This window comes from Acipenser ruthenus, chromosome 5 (genome assembly GCF_902713425.1).
Source record: "Acipenser ruthenus chromosome 5, fAciRut3.2 maternal haplotype, whole genome shotgun sequence".
Taxonomy (NCBI): Eukaryota; Metazoa; Chordata; class Actinopteri; order Acipenseriformes; family Acipenseridae; genus Acipenser; species Acipenser ruthenus.
Window position 1 is genome coordinate 37,421,754 of NC_081193.1, and position 6,433 is coordinate 37,428,186.

At 35.8% G+C, this 6,433-nt stretch overlaps 1 protein-coding gene across 5 annotated transcripts in view; it reads left to right on the plus strand.

Annotated features, from left to right (window-relative positions):
- LOC117402512 (monofunctional C1-tetrahydrofolate synthase, mitochondrial-like) overlaps positions 1 to 5,543 on the plus strand; it is a 114,442-nt gene extending 108,899 nt beyond the window's left edge. For all 5 annotated transcript variants that reach the window (XM_034003732.3, XM_059024123.1, XM_059024124.1 and 2 more), the window contains one exon: positions 5,019 to 5,543. The gene's annotated coding sequence lies outside the window, so the exon portion shown is untranslated. The remainder of the gene's footprint in view (positions 1 to 5,018) is intronic.
- Positions 5,544 to 6,433: the final 890 nt, after the last annotated feature.

Consider the following 6,433-nt stretch of genomic DNA (forward strand, 5'->3'; position numbering starts at 1 on the left):
CGTAACACCGCACAGCAGTTGAACTAGGCACCCTCACAAGATGATCGCTTCTCAAGTATACTGTAGTAAAATAGGGCTCTGCAGCCTTGAGTAAACATAATCATGATCATATAACAAGTTGCTTATCCCTTAGGACTTGTTTTGATGTATTGTCCTCCGTGATTGAGCACCATTGACATTTGTATACTGTATTTAAACTGCTGATGCGTGGAGGCGCTTTTGCTAATTGTAATCATATCGGACCGCTTTTAAGAATCAACCACTTATAAGAATCAAATAATCCGGGACGGATGTGATTCTTATAAACGGAGTGCACTGTGTAATATACATGTCAAAAAATACTTGTTCGGATATTTGTCCCAGCACTAATATTAATATGTAATTCGGTGCAGTTTTTTCACTGATGTGGAGGCAATACACATTTAGTTTTATGGTGTCTTTAGCCTGTGAATGTTTTATAGTCATTGGATTGTGTACTTCCTGAAGAGTATGTTGGTTGTTTTCTAATTCTCCCATACCACTTCCTGCCACCACCTGCCTCAAACTCATAAGTGATTAGGACTTAGCATCTTTCTAGCCCAATGCTTTGTTGTGTTTTATTTATTTATTTATCTCTGAAGACTTCGAAACTTCTGAATGGAAATTTTACAGTTTGGTTCTTTCCATATTTTTAAAACTACACCACTTACAATTTGTTTATTTTGGCCTATGGGACTGTGGTACTTATTTGGGATACATTAACTGAAAGTGCTTTAAAAATAAAGTTTTTATTTTTACAGACTGATTGAATTGTTCCATTGTCTTGCTATAATGTTTTTCTATGTAATACAATCTCATAATTTTCCTAGTCTTGTGCTGACTATGCTTGGTTCTTCTGGTCAATTAATAACATGATTACATAAATGAAATTAAGACATTTATTCTCGCGTACAGTATTAATATATATATATATATATATATATATATATATATATATATATATATATATATATATATATATATATATATATATATACATATATATACATATATATATACATACAGTGCCTTGAAAAAGTATTCAGCCCCCAACACTTTTTCCATATTTTGTTGTCTCAGATTCAGAATTTGAAATTAAATTAGGATTTTTTCCCACTGATCTACAAAGCCTTGAGCACCATGTCAAATCAAAAGAAAAATTCCAAAAGCTTTCAACAATTTACTAAAAATGAAAAATGTCAATTATCAGATTAAAAAAGTATTCATACCTTTTGTAATTGCAAGCCTAAATTTGCTCAGGTGCAATATATTACCTCAACAGTATGTTCCACAGTATGTATTTATCTTGCTCTTAATTGTATCATTACCTGTACTGTGATTCTTGAAATGTATTTTTGTTTATGACTGTAAGTCGCTCTGGATAAGGGCGTCTGCTAAGAAATAAATAATAATAATAATAATAATAATAATAATAATATTAATAATAATAATAATAATAACAAGTCACACAATTTGTTGAAGGACTCAACCTGTGTAAGAAATTAGTGGATCACCTGCTTTAAATTAATCTGTGAGGATAAATACCGCTTTCTCTGTATGGTCCAACAGTATGGTAGAGACTTTCAAAAGAAAGAATCAAAATGAAGACAAAAGAGCATTCTAAGCAAGTCAGGGATGTGATTATAGAGAAGCACAAATCTGGGGAAGGGTACAAAACCATTTCAAAGGCATTGAACATCCCTTGGAGCTCAGTGCAGTCCATCATACAGAAGTGGAAAAAATACGAAACTACCACCACACTGCCTAGATCAGGCCGCCCCTCTAAAATTAGTTGCCGGACAAGAAGGGCACTTCTTAGGGAAACTACTGTGACTCTGAATGAGTTACAAAAGTCAATGGCTGCGATAGACGATGATGTTTATGCATCAACAATCTCCAAGGCATTACACAAAAAGTGCCTTTATGGGAGAGTGGCAAGGAAGAAGCCCTGGCTGAAGAAAACCCATATCCTTGCCTGCAAAGAGTTCACAAAACGTCACCCAGAAGATACTGCAGTTATGTGGCAGAACGTCTTGTGGTCTGAAGAGACTAAAGTGGAACTTTTTGGCCTGAACGCTAAGTGGTATGTGTAGCGCAAATCAAACACTGCACACCAGCCAGGTAACACCATCTCCACTGTAAAGTATGGCGGTGGTAGCATCATGTCATGGGGATGCTTTTCAGTAGCAGGGACTGGCAATATTGTCAGGATTGATGGGAGGATGAATGGTGCAATACAGAGAAATACTGGATAAAAACCTGCACCCCTCTGCCAAGAAACTCAAACTGCAGAAGAAGTTTGTCTTTCAACAGGACAATGATCCAAAGCACACTGCCAGAGCAGAGCAGAGTCCTGACCTTAATCCCATCGAAAATCTATGGCAAGACCTCAAAATTGCTGTCCATCACCGTTCCCCAACTAACCTGACACAGCTTGAGCAATTTTGCAAGGAGAAATGGACAAATATTGCTCCATCACTGTGTGCAAAATTAATAGAGACTTATCCAAAAAGACTACTGGCTGTAATAGCTGCCAGAGGTGGTTCAACCAAGTATTGACCCAGGGGGATGAATACTTAAAAAATGATGACATTTCCGTTTTTTTTTATTTTTATTATTTTATTGTTTACTGTTTTTTTTCTTTCTGGGGGGGGGCTCTGTGAAGAAGAATGTGTGACTCACAAATAACAATTCCCAATCTAATGCATCAAAATCCCAGGCTGTATATATTATATATATATATAAACAGTCTTGTTGCTGAAAAGAACACTTTAAAACAGTTGTGAAACGCATAACTTCTTATGTTAGTTGGTTTAATAAATAAAAAAAAAAAACCTGACCTTCAGATCTAGATTGTGGATAATTAGGAATTAAATGTTGTGCCTTTCCATAGTACCACACATTTTAATTGAAAGATGCCTGTGGCAAAAGGAAAAGCTCAGCATGCTTCCAATGAGGTTTTGAACCGGAAGTCAGACATCTTTTAAGTTCGCCATCCTAATTCACTTGGTAATCTAGTGCACAACCTACAACCAGTGTTCTAAATGGAGGCATTGTAGTCAATGGTGACAGATGTTAGTTTTTTTTACTGATGTCCAAACCTATAAACTCTTGGGTTATACTATTAGTGATATTATTAACACTAAAGGATGCTTCCACACCAAAGATTGAAAGCTCTGGCTGTTCATGTATTATGTGTTATAAATGTAACAGTTCCTGCTAAGTCTGCATGAATGTGAAGGTCAAATATATGCTGTCTTTTACAAAAAAAATTTTTTTTGTTCCATAATACGCATTTAACAAAACAAGAATAAAAACATATTTGTATAGGCCTGCTTACCTTACACACTGCACACATTAAGAGCTAAAAGAAACACAGGAGGCATGTGGGAAAATGTGTCCATAGTGGAAAACACAGGCCATGTCACGATTCCTTTGATAATGACTTATGTAACCTTATTTAAAATAAGATTGTAAGAATGGAAATAAAACTCTCATTGCATAGCAGTTTGACCCATTCCTAGTTTTACTATGTGACACCCCTACATTTGTTACCTATACACTGGGGCTAATCAAGCACATATTGAAGCCTGGACTGGGTGACACTGCTTAGCAAAAGGACTCTTATTTACATCTCTGGTATGCCTATTTTTTCCTCTTCAGTATTACAGTCAAACACAGTTGAGCACATTCGTGAACATTAAGATCCAATCCAGAGCTCCTTGTAGAAGTTATCAGCATGCTATAATTGACACAAAACCATGACACAAATTCATACAGGAGACCTAATCAGAGGAAGTCAAAGCAAAAGCTAAAGGGCATTCATTCTCAATACAGATCTAAAAAACCTAACCACTAAAAATAAGCAATTGTACAATAAAAAGCTTAGACAAAGGTCCATATTCACAAAGCTTTTACCAGAATGTTAGAGCTCTTAAATTAACCTCCTGAATTATTTTTTTTTTCTTTACAGCTTATTAACATCAGCCTCTTGTTTTATGGCCCAGAGTGCTATAAGAGGTGACTTTGAGTACTGGTATTCCAGTATGATATCCCATCACTAAGTAAGCCACCGTGATACGGGAAAACAGAGAGCCTAGACCTCTTTGGATTCTCAAAAAGAAGCTGATCAAATGGGAATGGAATTCTTTCCATAATTCAGATACAAAATATAGGTTGCTGGTTTAGTAATCCTCATTATTTTTTATACCTGTGTAACAGGGCGAGGAGCCCTGTACAGTGTTTTGTTTGTTTATTTTTAGAACGGGATCTCCCCCTCCGCCCCTGTGCAATTTATTGTTTTGTATTATGATTTTGTTATTTAAAAATATATGACGGCGAAGCGCCGTTGGTATTGTTTTTGTATTTATTTATTGTATTTAAATATGACGGCGTAGCCGTGCGTTTTGTTATTGTTTTATTTATATTGTTCAGCCAGAGGCGAGAGTAGGTACTCGTCCTCTGCCAGGAATAATTAAAAAAACCTTGTGCAGAAGGTGGCCATCTCCCGAATTAATTAAGTGATTCATTTGTTGCTAAGTCGGGAGATGGTCACCTGCATATAAACCTGCAGCACTCTCAGTTCCGGGTGGGTGTTTGAGAGGAGGAACGAGAGAACAAGGAGCGAGAGAAAACGAAACTTGAAAATTAAACCTATAGGTTCCATGAAGGCTGCTGCCCAGCCGGACATCAATATTGTTTTGTGTTTGTGACTTGTTTTGTTTGAAATTTTATTTTGCTCTGTGAGCACTTTGTTTTGTGTTTTAAAATATTTATTTTATTTTTGTATTTGAATAAATGGCGCCACCGCGTCTTTATTTTGAACTGCAGTACTTCCCTGGTGTCAGTTTCCTTCCTGCTTCTGGCCTGACATCACGACTCAGCCACCCTGTCACAATTATTCCAAATATTGATGTACTGCCAGTTTTTTTTAACTAGAAAACTAAAATATATTGTGTAAAAAATGTTTTCTTCAATTTTAATGTTATTTTTATTTCCAGACTCCACAAGAATGTACGTTTTACTGTGCTTAGGCAAGGAGTGGATTTTAAGGATGCCTGTGGAGGATATGGAGAAAACATAAGACCAAATTGTGAAGCCATCTGACCCACAACTATTGGAATCTGCATAGATATTACTGAAAATGTTTTGTACTTTATTTGTAGTGTTGATAAACTTTCCAAATTCTGCACAGAAACCTACCAAAAGTTCAGAAATACAAAAAAAAAGTCTGTTAATTTCTACGTACTGACATTGGAATAATACATATTGTGAGATACTTATTAATATGCCTATTACAATTTTCTGTCTACCTACAGTGGAAGAATATGTATTGTTTGAAGGGCTTATTATTCATGATTTACTTGACATTTGCCATTTTTTATAATTAAGTCTTAAGATTTTCTATGGACCCCTTTTGGCTGATCATAGTAATATTTCAAAACCCCATGTGTACTTAACAGTAGCATTATGTTTGCTTATAGCTGATAATGACAACATTTATTTAAAATAAATTCAATATATGATTTAAGCATCTAAAGTTTGTCTTTCTTTTTCATTTACTACTAATCCTTGAACTGGTTATGTTGGAAATTAGTGTTACAATGTTTATTGCACATTAATGACAATCGCTTAAAGCTATTATCATTAAAACAAAGACTAGCAAGACAAAACCGTTTAGATACAGGCTTTTTACACGTTGAATAATTCAACACATAATCACTGTACATGTAATACTAGAACTGACTGTAGTAAAGTGCTATGTACAAATATATTATTATTCTCTTATTACTATTGCTTTTATGAAATGCTTCCAATGTCTTATTATTATTATTATTATTATTATTATTATTTATTTCTTAGCCGACGCCCTTATCCAGGGCGACTTACAATTGTTACAAGATATCACATTATTTTTACATACAATTACCCATTTATACAGTTGGGTTTTTACTGGAGCAATCTAGGTAAAGTACCTTGCTCAAGGGTACAGTAGCAGTGTCCCCCACCTGGGATTGAACCCATGACCCTCCGGTCAAGAGTCCAGAGCCCTAACCACTACTCCACACTGCTTATAACATTGCTTAAAGTGACTGCGAATCCTTGGACCCATACCGAACCGTTACCGAGGTCACAAACCCACTCCGCTCCCGACCCAGTATCGAACTGAAACCGAGGTTACCACACCAGGTTAAAGTATCCTGCCACTCCCCACTACCCGCTGAGTACATGCAGAGGTGTGTGCTACAGTAACCTTTGTTATTTAATGTCTGGTCTCTGTCTAATAAGACTATGTTACCAAACATCTGCGTGTTGTGTAAAAAAAGGAGCTTAAAATTGACAGTTGCATTTAAGGTAGAACAAGAACAGCAACAAATACAAATATACTTAAGGTTTGTGTAGTGCACACATGCCA